The sequence below is a fragment of the Tachyglossus aculeatus genome, chromosome 1 (assembly GCF_015852505.1).
Source record: "Tachyglossus aculeatus isolate mTacAcu1 chromosome 1, mTacAcu1.pri, whole genome shotgun sequence".
NCBI lineage: Eukaryota > Metazoa > Chordata > Mammalia > Monotremata > Tachyglossidae > Tachyglossus > Tachyglossus aculeatus.
The window spans coordinates 38,518,858-38,530,207 of NC_052066.1; the positions used below are offsets into that span (position 1 = coordinate 38,518,858).

At 43.3% G+C, this 11,350-nt stretch overlaps 1 non-coding gene across 1 annotated transcript; it reads right to left on the reverse strand.

The window, feature by feature from the left end:
• Positions 1 to 10,746: 10,746 nt before the first annotated feature.
• Positions 10,747 to 10,828, reverse strand: TRNAL-UAG. The gene has a single exon. It is a non-coding gene; the product is annotated as a tRNA-Leu (tRNA).
• Positions 10,829 to 11,350: the final 522 nt, after the last annotated feature.

Consider the following 11,350-nt stretch of genomic DNA (forward strand, 5'->3'; position numbering starts at 1 on the left):
CATTTCATGTAACCCTCCTGTAAGAGTGTTACAAGCATTTTTATTAATATACTTAGCCTGTTTACATGAAGTAATTTCCCATACCACCAGAACAGTATTCAGACATCAGCTGCCATATTATCTGTGTCCTTGAATAAAACCAGGCCTAATACAGAGCTCTGCTTTACTTTGATAATAAGGAAAGGTCCACATAGGACACACCTTCAGCTCTAAATTGATGGAGCAGACCATCAAGGAGGACCTAAGGATTTTCTTAGTGTAGGTATCAAGACACCAGATTTCCTTACCAGTTGCCAAGCTCTGCTCTGTCGCTATGGTCAAATGCATTAGTTAAATTTATGAAACTGTATAGCAGTCAGAGTCAGAGTCAATCCCTGCAAAGGTTACATTTTTCAGGAAACTCTCTTCTGCATAAGCTCATATTGGTAATGGAAGAGTGAGGTATTTTATTTTAATGCTATTTATTAAGTGCTTACTGTTTGTTAAACATAGTTCTAAGAATTGGGGTAGTTACAAGTTAATTAGGTTGGATACAGTCCCTGTTCTGCATGGGGCTCTCAAAATAAATAGGAAAGAGTACAGGTATTGAATCCCCATTTTATAGATGAGGTAACTGAGAATTTAAGTGACTTGCCCAAGGTCAAACAACAAGCAAATGGCAGAGCTGGGATTAGAACCCAGGTCCACTGACTCCCAGGACCAGGTATTTCCACTAGGTCATGCTACTTCTCCATTTGAGGAGTCCAGTCACTTCTCTAACATTTCTTCTTGGAGATGTAGATTATTGCCATTTTTGAAATCCAGTGGAATTTCTTTAGTGTTCCGCATGCTGAAGTAGTGTTGCAGATGCAAGAGAAGCAATGTAGCCAAATGGATAGAGCAAGGGCCTGAGGGTCAAAAGGACCTGAGTTCTAATGCCACCTCTGTCACATGTTTGCTTTTTGACCTTGGGCAAGTCACTTAATTTCTGTGTGCCTCAGTTACCTCATCTGTAAAACAGGGAGTAGGACTGAGCCCCATGTGAGGCAGATAGTGTGTCCAACCCTATTAGTTTTAATCTACCCCAGTGCTTAGTACCATGTCTGGCACATAGTAAGTGTTTAAAAATACCAACAAAAAGAAAGAGTTTAGACAGATGTCCCAGCCTCCTGTCTCTCCCCATACCAGTCCACATTTTGCTCCACTGCCTGGGTCATCTTTCTAAAAAAGATTCAGGACATGGCACCCCTCCCATTCAAAAAACTTCAGTGGTTGCCCATCCACCTCTGTATCAAAAAAAAAAACAAAAACCTCCACACCATTGGCTTTAAAGCACTCCAATACCTTGCCTGCTCCTATCTCATCTTACTTCTCTCTTTCTACAACACAGCCCACGTGCTTTGCTCCTCTAGTGCTAACCTTCTCACTGTGTCTCAATCTTATCTGTCTCGCTGCCGACCCCTGTCCCACATCCTACCTCTGGCCGGACCCGTCCTCCCTCCTCAAATCGGACAATTACTCTTCCCCTCTTCAAAGTCTTATTGAAGGCACATCTCCTCCTAGAGGCCTTCCCATTCATTCATTAATTCATTCATTCAATCGTATTTATTGAGTGTTTACTGTGTGCAGACCACTGCACTAAGCACTTGGGAAGTACAAGACAGTAACATATACAGTGCCTCCCCAACAACGGGCTCACAGTCTAGAAGGGGGAGACAGACAACAAAACAAAACATGTAGACAGGTGTCAAAATCGTCAGAACAAACAGAATTAAAGCTATATGCACATCATTAACAAAATAAATAGAATAGTAAATATGTACAAGTAAAATAAATACAGTAGTAAATCTGTTACAATATATATGTGTTGTGGGGTGGGGAAGAAGGTAGGGCAGAGAGGATGGGGAAGAGGAGAGGAAAAAGAGGGCTCAGGCTACTTTTCCTCTTCTCCCACTCCCTTCTGCATTTGTTCTTCCTCCCTCTGTTCTTCCCCAACAACTCCAGTCCCACAGCATTTATCTATATACCTGAAATTTTATTTGTTTATATTGATGTCTGTCTCCCCCGCTAGACTGTGAGCTCATTGTTGACAGGGAATGTCACTGTTTAATGTTATATTGTACTTTCCCAAGCACTTAGTACACATCTCTGCACATAGGAAGCACTAATAAATGATTGAATTAATGAATGAATGTCGAAGCATTTTGTTATTTATTCATTCATTCAATCGCATTTATTGAGCGCTGACTGTGTGAAGAGCACTGTACTAAGCGCTTAGTACTATGCACTTAACATGTAATAAGTACATGTACTAAGTACTAAGTGCTTAACATGTACTAAGCTGCAAGTTACGTGCAGGGAACATGTCCAGTAACTTTGCTTTATTCTACTCTCTCAAGTGCTTAGAAGAGTGCTCAGCACACAGTAAGTGCTCAGTAAACACCACTGATTGGTTAGGTTTCCTCTATGATTATATATTTCTACACATTTGCCATCAAATCAAGGCACTTAACTTATTCATGGTTGATTGAAATAACTTCCATTAGTGCTGATGTACGGTCTGTAGTGTTGTCACAAAGCACTTTACAGGTTTCTTTGTTCTCCAGGAAGTCAAGCCCATGCCCAGAAATCAAGAGACTTGGGTTGTACTTACAGTCTTGTTAACAGGGAAATGCCTGCTGTGGTCAGACCATAAGAGGTGAAGATTTCTGACCATAGAACTTCTAGAAAATTCCATGAAGTGACAGGTCCAGCAGCAATTCTGAAAAATGATTGTCTATTGAGAGAGGTGAAGACTGAAGTGGCTTCCAAGGCATCCACTTGCTTGATTATGTTGTTACATAAGTACAACTACTTCGGTAGAAAATGGGTCTTGTAACTGAAAAATGCTTTGTGTGCACCTCACAGTATCCTACATGTTTGGTTTGGGGCATTTCTGGGCTCCAGAAGGAATAGGACTGGCAAGTCTGAGAAAGGGTAAAGGCAGATTTTAACATTAATTGCAGTATTTTTTTCTAGCAGTTTCTCTATACTGAAGTCTCAGCGCTGAGACTTGTCAGTCAGTCTACCTGTCCTCTTATAGATTTTGTGGGTCTGCTTTATATTAATATCATAAGTAGATATAAGATGAGAAGCAGCATGGCCTAGTGGAAAGAATACAGACCTGGCTGGGAACAGAGTGCCTGGGTTCTAATCCCTGCTCCACCACTTGTCTGATGTGTGACCTTGGGCTAGTCATTTAAATTCCCTATGCCTCAGGTACCTCATCTGTAAAATGGGGATTAAAACTGTGAACCCCATGTATGACATGGACAACTTGATTATCTTGATCTACCTCAGCCCTTTGTGCAGTGCCTGTGACATATGTTGAGTAGGGACCGTCTCTATATGTTGCCAACTTGTACTTCCCAAGCACTTAGTACAGTGCTCTACACACAATAAGCACTCAATAAATATGATTGAATGAATGAATGAATGAATTCAAAGCGACTGCCTTTTATTTGCTGTAGGTGTTGCAGCTGCGGCTCTAAGTGGCAGTCATTAATTGGTCCAGGCCTGTTACTGGGTAGAGTGGTGAGAGAAGGCCACCTCTCCCTCCGGCTCTGACCCCATGGGTCGGCAACAACCTGCTCTGAAGTGAAGCATCCCAGTTCTTTCACAAGTTTCTTCTTTGTTGTTGTTCGTGGGATCACAAACAGTCACTAGTAAAGCAACTTGTTGCAGTCTCACCACAGAAGAGGGTTTTTAACTTTTGCTTCCCAATCAAGGCACGGGCAGGATTTTTCCCCAAATCAAGACTGTAAGCCCATTGCTTCTAGACTGTGGGCCTGTTGTTGGGTAGGGACCATCTCTATATGTGGCCAACTTGTACTTCCCAAATGCTTAGTACAGTGCTATGCACACAGTAAGCGCTCAATAAATACTATTGAATGAATGAATGAATCATCCCATCTTTACACTGGAAGTATCAATGCCCAAATGGGTAAGTGATCCCAAAACTTGGGAAAAGAGACCGTTGAATTTTATGAGGCTGGAAAGCCAAATGACAATGATCTAAACAGATGGACCGAAAGTGAACTTATGATCACCACCTTTATCTTTTCAGTTCCAAATAAGAAAAAAGGACAGCCTGGATGCATCTTCAGTTAAAAATTAATAAAGGTAGAAAAGAGTGCATCACGACCTATCAATGATACTGAAAGATGTACAGAGCATACAAGCTATGGGAGTTGTCTGTATGATCTGTGTATCAAAAAGAAGCTGGCAAACCATCAAAAAAGCTTTAGCATCAAGGTCCTGGAGAACAAAGAAACCTGCAAAGTGCTTTGTGACAACACTACAGACATTACATCAGCACTAATGGTCCAAGGAACACAAGTTTCAAGTACCTACATGAATAACAAATGGGCGATTCTCTGACACATTGTCTCCCAGGTAGCCATCAATTCTGTGAGGGTTGCAAGGAGACAACATCAAGACTCAGGGAAAAAAAAATCCCACACATTTGCACCATGTCCAAAATTGTATCAACACACTATTTTTTAAGTGGCATTTAAATGCATAATATTCATTCATTCATTCAATCGTATTTATTGAGTGCTTACTGTGTGCAGAGCACTGTACTAAGTGCTTGGGAAGTACAAGTTGGCAACATATGGAGACGGTCCCTACCCACCATATGTCTAGAATCACTTTGTAGCCTCCTCAGCATTTAGAACAGTGTTTTGCACATAGTAAGCACTAAATAAATGCCATCATAATTATTATTATTGTTATTATTAATGATGAACTGAGGGCTGAGTCAGGGAAAGACTCTTGGAGAAGATGTGCCTTCAATAAGGCTTTGAAGGTGGAGAGATATGAAGAGAGAGGGCATTCCAGGCTGGAGGCAGGGTGTGGGTGAGTGGTTGACAGCAAGTTAGACAAGACTGAGGTACAGTGAGTAGGTTGGAATTAGAGTGAAGCCTGTGGCCTGGGTTGTTACAGAACAATGAGGTGAGTTAGGAGGGAGCAAGGTGATAAAGTGTTCTAAAGTCATTGGTAAGGAGTTTCTCTTTGATGAGGAAATGGATGGGTAACCACTGCAGGTTCTTGGGGAGTGGGGAGACATGGAGTGAATATTTTTGTAAAAAATGGTCTTGTGTTAGGCAGTTTGTCCAGGATTTGAATTGCAATCTCAAGTAAGTCCTTTGGACAGCTAGGGAGCTTTTGGTGATCATTTTCGATCATTTTCGAAAGGGCCACAATAGTTGCAACCAAGTCTATAATTAGTCTGGAGAAGCAGCATGGCTCAGTGGAAAGAACACGGGCTTTGGAGTCAGAGTTCATGGGTTCAAATCCCAGCTCCACCAATTGTCAGCTGTGTGACTTTGAGCAAGCCACTTAACTTCTCTGTGCCTCGGTAACCTCATCTGTAAAATGGGGATTATAAGACTGTGAGCCCCCCATGGGACAACCTGATCACCTTGTAACCTCCCCAGCACTTAGAACAGTGCTTTGCACATAGTAAGCGCTTAATAAATGCCATTATTATTATTATTATTTTTATTAGTATTATATTGTACTTTCCCAAGTGCTCAGTACAGTCACTTAACTTCTCTGTGCCTCCGTTACCTCATCTGGAAAATGGGGATTAAGGCTGTGAGCCCCCGTGGGACAACCTGATCACCTTGTAACCTCCCCAGCGCTTAGAACAGTGCTTTGTACATAGTAAGCGCTTAATAATGCCATCATTATTATTATTACAGTGCTCTGCACAGAGTAAGGGCTCAATGAGCACCACTGATTGATTGAAAGTTCAGGATCTCAATGTTTCCAAATTCAAGAAGAAAGGCAAAAAATTGGATTGCAGACACTATCAAGGCAACTTGTTACTTTCCTACCTAGCGTCATCAAACACTCCAGGAATCACAGTATTGCTTCAGAAGACAACACTGGCACTGCCGACCATCAGATTCATATATTCATTCATTCAGTTGTATTTACCAAGACTTACTGTGTGCAAAGCACTGTACTTGGGAGAGTACACTATAAGTCAGATACAGGACAAATACTAGGAACAGCACCAAGACCTTGACCAAACTTATAGACACACTGTGAAAGATTTGATACCGTCAGCAGATCTTATCATCATCATCATCATCAATCGTATTTATTGAGCGCTTACTATGTGCAGAGCACTGTACTAAGCGCTTGGGACGTACAAATTGGCAACATATAGAGACAGTCCCTACCCAACAGTGGGCTCACAGTCTAAAAGGGGGAGACAGAGAACAAAATCAAACATACTAACAAAATAAAATAAATAGAATAGATATGTACAAGTAAAATAAATAAATAAATAAATAAATAAATAGAGTAATAAATATGTACAAACATATATACATATATACAGGTGCTGTGGGGAAGGGAAGGAGGTAAGAAGGGGGGGATGGAGAGGGGGATGAGGGGGAGAGGAAGGAAGGGGCTCAGTCTGGGAAGGCCTCCTGGAGGAGGTGAGCTCTCAATAGGGCCTTGAAGGGAGGAAGAGAGCTAGCTTGGCGGATGGGCAGAGGGAGGGCATTCCAGGCCCGGGGGATGACGTGGGCCGGGGGTCGATGGTGGGACAGGCGAGAATGAGGTACGGTGAGGAGATTAGCGGTGGAGGAGCGGAGGGTGCGGGGTGGGCAGTAGAAGGAGAGAAGGGAGGTGAGGTAGGAGGGGGTGAGGTGATGGAGAGCCTTGAAGCCCAGGGTGAGGAGTTTCTGCCTGATACGCAGATTGATTGGTAGCCACTGGAGATTTTTGAGGCTCTGGAATTTTACAAAAAGAGCTTTTCAGACCCCAGGGTGCTATTGAACCATACTATTATACTCATTCAATTCAATTGTTTTTATTGAGCACATCATCAGCGGTTGAGTATAGATAGGTCTGCAACAGCAGTGCAATTTATATAAGATGCACTTGGATCCATACCCTTTGGGCACTTGGTATTCACGTCACCCTCAGGCCCACAACACATACGTAAATATCTGTAATTTTATTCATTTATATTAATGTCTGTCTCCCCTTCTAGACTGTAAGCTTACTGAGAGGAAACATGTCTACCAGCTCTGTACTCTGTGAAGTATTTAGTGCAGTATTCTACACATAGTAAGTACTCAGTAAATACCACTGATGGATTGATTAATTGAAGTATTTGGTTGTCTTATTAATTTCTCTGGCTGTCCTACCAATTCAGCTTGTCCTGAGGTCAAGGACCTCAAGATTCCACTTGGCACCAGTGAGATGACACAATCTGTTGCTGGCCTAGTGCCTGATCACCACACGCCCCTCCCTCCCCGCCACACACGCGCACACATACACACACAAACACACACTGGATGTAGGCCCTAGTTTGGGAGTCATCCCAGGCCCTAACTGCTGCTGCTGGCCCCGGGGGATTCATTCTTTGCCCATTTTTCAAATAAAATGCAAACAACATAAACCTTTTTCACAGCTGCTTTCCTGCCTTCTCTATCATATTGTACTCCCCCAAGCTCTTAGTACAGTGCTCTGCACACAGTAAGCACTCAATAAACACGATTGATTGATTGCCTTCCACTATCCAGGTTGAAAAACCCTTCCAGGGAGCTAGCTCAGAGCCACTTCCATTTGTGCCACTTCTCTGTTTTGAAGGCAGAGTAAAGGGGCCACTACACACTGCCAAAGCCTTCTCTTTGTGCCCTGATCCAGCAATGGAATCCACTTGCAAGCATGTGTCTGTTTCACTACACAGTCTGGCAGTAGTAGCAATAACATTGGCAGATCTCCTTACTGACCTCTCTTTCCCCACTCCAGTCCACACTTCACTCTGCTGCCCAGATCATTTTTCTATAAAAATATTCAGTGCATGCTTCTTTATTCCTCAAGACCCTCCAGGGGCTGCCCATCCACCTCCACATCAAAGAGAAACTCCTTACCATCAGCTTTAAAGTACTCAATCACCTCTCCCCCTCCTACTTCACTCCCTGCTCTCCTATTACAGCCTAGCCTCATATTTCACTCCTCTAATTCCAACCTACTCACAGTATTTCGATATTGTCTATCTCACCTTCAACCTCTTACCCATGTCTAGCCTCAGGCCTGGAATTCCCTCCCTCCTCATATCCAACAGACAATTACTCTCCCCCACATCAATGTCTTACTGAAGGCACATCTTCTCCAAGAGGCCTTCACTAAGATCTCATTTCCTCTTTTCCCATTTCCTTCTGCACCATCCTGCACCATCCCAGCTCTGCCACTTGTCAGCTATGTGAGACTTTGGACAAGTCACTTAACTTCTCTGGGCCTCAGTTACCTCATCTGTAAAATGGATATGAAGACTGTGAACCCCATGTGGGATAACCTGATTACCTTGTATCCCCCCAGTGCTTAGAACAGTGCTTTGCATGTAGTAAGCGCTTAATAAATGCCATTATTATTATTATTATTATTATTATCCTGATTTGCTCTCTTTAACCATCCCTCCCTGAGCCCCACATCACTTATCAATCAATCAATCGTATTTATTGAGCGCTTACTGTGTGCAGAGCACTGTACTAAGCGCTTGGGAAGTACAAGTAGGCAACATATAGAAACACTTATGTACATATCCGTAATCTATTCATTTATATTTATTCATTGAATTCATTCAATCGTATTTATTGAGCGCTTACTGTGTGCAGAGCACTGTACTAAGCGCTTGGGAAGTACAAGTCGGCAAGATATAGAGACGGTCCCTACCCAACAACGGGCTCACAGCCCTCTCTAAACTGTCCATCTCTAAACTGTGTGCTCATTGCAGGCAGGGAATGTGTCTATCAACTCTGCTATCTTATCATATTGTACTCTCCAAAGCACTTAGTACAGTACTCTGCACACAGTAAGTGCTCAGTAAATGTGATTGATTGATTGATTCTCTGCAACCAGCTTGGAGAGCTCCAGCCTCTTCCCCTCCCACAGTCCCATGAGAAGCAGCATGGCTCAGTGAGAAGCAGCGTGGCTCAGTGGAAAGAGCACGGGCTTTGGAGTCAGAGGTCATGGGTAAGAATCTCGGCTCCACTACAAGTTTGCTGTGTGACCTTGGGCAAGACACTTAACTTCTCTGAGCCTCAGTTACCTCATCTGTAAAAATGGGCATTAAGACTGTGAGCCCCACATGGGATAACTTGATCACATTGTATCCCCCCCAGCACTTAGAACAGTGCTTTGCACATAGTAAGCGCTTAACAAATGCCATCATTATTATATATGTGGTAGTGGTGGCAGTGGCAGCATCCTGTTAGCCCCCGGTGACCAGCCAGAAGAGTGCCTGGCTTCAGTGGCCAACATTGAGGTGCCTTCTACCAGGGGGGTCAGCTCCAGCTTCTCCCACACATTCTTCTGTTTCCGTAGAAACTGTGCACATCCCCACCGATCAACCTGGGTATCATAATAATAATGATAATAATATCAATAGTACTTGTTAAACACTTACTACGTGCCAAGCTCTGTTCTAAGTGCTGGGGTAGATACAGGTAAATGAGGTAGGACACAGTCCCTGTCCCACGTGGGGCTCACAGTCTCCATCCCCATTTTACAGATGAGGTACCTGAGGCACAGAGAAGTCAAGGGACTTGCCCGAGGTCTCACAGCAGACATGTGATAGAGCCATGAATAGAACTCAGGTCCTTCTGATTCCCAAGCCTATGTCATTGCGTCTTGGATAACGCCGGGCCTAGGAGTCAGGAAAATCATGGGTTCTAATCCCAGCTCTGCCACTTGTCAGCTGGTTGATCCTGGGCAAGTCACTTCACTTTTCTGGGCTTCAGTTACCTCATCTGTAAAATGGGGATAGGGACTGTGAGCCCCACATGAGACAGGAGCTGTGTCCAACCCAATTGGCTTGTATCTACCCTAGCACTTAGTACAGTGTCTGGTACATAGTAAGCACTTAACAAATACTTCAATTATTAGGCCTCACTGCTTCCTTCTTCCTGAGCTTCACAAACAGTTTCACCTCCCTCTTCCTCAGCATATCCCCTGCTCAGAAGATTGGGCAACCGAGTAATTCCAACTATGAGTCAATTGAACATTGAGAAGCAGCGTGGCTCAGTGGAAAAAGCACGGGCTTTGGAGTCAGAGGTCATGGGTTCAAATTCCGGCTCTGCCACATGTCTGCTGTGTGACCTTGGGCAAGTCACTTAACTTCTCTGAGCCTCAGTTACCTCATCTGTAAAATGGGGATTAAGACTGTGAACCCCACATGGGACAACCTGATCACTTTGTATCCCCCGCAGCGCTTAGAACAGTGCTTTGCACATAGTAAGCACTTAACAAATGCCAACATTATTATTGTTATTATTATTAAAAAGTGTGCCTCTGCGATGACATCTTGAAAGATTTTGCCTGCATAATATTCCATACAGCAAAATGCCCCAAGCCATCATGGAATCCATCTGACATCCTGGGCTGCTTACAATTCATTCATTCATTCAATCGCATTTATTGAGCGCTGTGTGCAGAGCACTGTACTAAGTGCTTGGGAAGTACAAATTGGCAACATATAGAGATGGTCCCTACTCAACGGCGGGCTCACAGTCTAGAAGGGGGAGACAGACAACAAAACCAAACATATTAGAAAATAAAATAAATAGAATAAATATGTACAAGTAAAATAAATAAATAAATAGGGTAATAAATATGTACAAACATATATACAAGTGCTGGGGGGAGGGGAAGGAGGTAAGGTGGGAGACGGGGAGAGAGGAAGGAGGGGGAAAGAATGTGTGGCAGTGGTGGGATTTGAACCCACGCCCCCAGAGAGACTGGAGCCTAAATCCAGCGCCTTAGACCGCTCGGCCATGCTACCAGCAGATAAGCACTTAGTACAGTGCTCTGCATACAGCAAGCACTCAATAAATATGATTGAATGAATTGCTTACATTGATGAGACTTTTGTTTAAAATAGTACCACCTCACCATTGTCCTGAAGTTGATTTTCCAGTGGTGGTAGAGAACCCTAGTGGATAGAGCATGGTCCTGGTGTCAGTGAACCTGGATTCTAACCCTGCCTTTACCACTCACATGTTGTGTGACATTGGGCAAGTTACTTCACTTCTCTATGCCTCAGTTTCCTTGCCTATAAATGGGGAAAAACTAGCAATTTTCCTTGCTACTTTGATTGTGAGCCCCTTGTGGGACAGAAACAGTGCCTGGAAACTATCTTGTATCTTCCCCAGGTTTAGTAGCATCTGGCACATAATTGCTTAACAATTACCACAATTATTATTGATAAGAGGTTTCATGGAGCTTAACTGTCCTACATAGAGAGGTGCCTGGATGAAGTTATGGTCTCAGTCTGTCTGTGAGGCAAAATATCTTTGGGTGCCCT